The following is a 2184-nucleotide window of genomic DNA, read 5'->3' on the forward strand; positions in this document are numbered from 1 at the left end:
CTCCTCTCTGGCAGACAGCATTGTGTTGTTTAACTTCAACGTTGTTTTACCTCAAGGTTAGGAAAAGATGTGGCTCCTCGGATGAGTTTTTACCTGGTAGTGAACTGCATTTCAAAGCCTTGGCTATCCTAGAAAGATGACGGTACAGTATCATGTAACAGTACAAACACAGACTAAGCACTCAACACATACAACTTTAGATCATACTGTATGTTAAATGATATGTTAAACTATCCCTTTTTTTGGAAGGGTGTCTCTAATATTTACACAGTACTCCAAGTTCTGTATCATATTCAAAGAGCGCATCTGAAGTTTGTGATTGGAAACACCTTAGAGAACGTGGGTTGAGCAATGCAGGGGATCATATGGCCGAGGGATGAATGTTTGTTGGTAAACTAAGAGAGGAAGTGGGGACATCTGTATGACTGAAAGTGAGGTGTTAGTTTGTGGCTCAGACAAATAACCATGACTTCCCTAGCAAACATGAGTATGATATCGAAAAGGCTTAGACAAATTCCTAAAATATGTCAATTAGTCCAATTGTAAGATATTTCTATCATGCTCCTTTCCAGTTGTTATGTTTTCACTCATAAACATAAGACCTGTGTATAAAAGGTTATGCTTGTAACAATTCAAAAAGAGAAAATGTACAACCTGAATACCATGCTGGATTCCTGAAACAATTAGAGATATCTGAGGGTAAATCAAAAACAAATCACTGTCCTTGATGAGATATAAATGGGTTCAAAGCTGTAAATGATGCATTGCAATTATATTCATTAGAAAATACAACTCTTGATGGTGTGTAAATAAGTTATTTTCATCTTCAACTCAATAAAGATAATGTTACTGTGAAACCTGTCTCCGTGACGTGACTCAAATAAGGTCCTGTGGCTTGGCAGCTTGGTGTCTGTGTGGCAGAGAGCACAGTGCACCACACCAGGTGGGGGGTGGAAAGGTGGGTGCTGAGATGCAGACAGAGTGGTTTGTCAACATGAAAACAGCTCATGATCACAAACACAGAGGTGCTGCCTTGTACCTACAGTGCAGCCCAGGGGAAATCACCTGTAGTCCCTGTTCACCTCTCTATTTTTCAGAGGTATAGCACAGGTTGGTCTATGACACTAATTATCTCTTATTGAGTCACTCATTTAGCTGTGTTTCCAAGAACTGAATGCTAAACTATAATCACACTGCCTAAAAATGCCACATAGTAAAAGACTGTCTGTCTGTGTGCTATTGCCTCCTTTAACCACATGCTAGGGGGGTTTTGATTTCATTTGTAGCTGCGGGACATGCAAGTGATGTCAACAAGGTTGACATGAGCCCCTTGAACTGTGAACAGGATGGGGAGATTGTCATGACAATGTCTAAAGGTGAGGATTTAATTACAAGCAGAAAAAAACTAGGGAGGTTGGACAACTTTTCACATAAGCCTAATTGATCATTGACATACATGAAAATATAAAAGTTTTCAAATAATAATCAAACAGCAGCTCCCCTTTAGAATGCCCTTTGATGCCCAGGAAAGACCCAGAGAGGCCAGGTGTCACAGACAGTCCAGCATTTTCACACAAGACATTGTTACAAATATAGCCAGGAGCCCAAACTCACTGCAGACTCACTATAACAGCACTCACTGTGGAGGTTTCTTACATAAGCTACTAACAGTGGGATTTAAAGGTAAAGGGGAAAGATTGCTTGGCTGGGGGAAGAAATTCAGAGCACACACAGATGTAGGAGAAGTCTGTGCCGTGGCTTAACTCCTCTGTCACTGGGTGCCTGCTGTGAAAACAACACCCCCCTTTTCTCCCCCTCTTGCTCCCCCTCGCTCTCTCCCCTGGACGCCAGCCTGACATACCAGACCTTGTTCGTTAGCGCATATTTTTATCCGCCGTTACTAAATTAGGAAGCCAGAGAGAGCAAACTGAGGGTGTCTGCCAAGGCAGAAGAAGAAGGGTCTGCTCAGGCCTGGGTTTGCTGAGGGCCAGTGCCAGCCCTGCCAGGTTCATTAAGAGCCACTTGGGTTTCAGAAATAGAAGCCCAACAGGGACCCAAGCCAAACAGGACCCAGGACAGCCCGGCCAAAAACTCACGGGACAAACAAACAAATAAACTGCTTTCTTATGCACTGCCAGAGTCAACCGGCAGCAGCCACCCTAAGGAGCTATTATAAGTTATCTT

This window comes from Salmo trutta, chromosome 7, assembly GCF_901001165.1.
Source record: "Salmo trutta chromosome 7, fSalTru1.1, whole genome shotgun sequence".
NCBI classification, from domain to species: Eukaryota; Metazoa; Chordata; class Actinopteri; order Salmoniformes; family Salmonidae; genus Salmo; species Salmo trutta.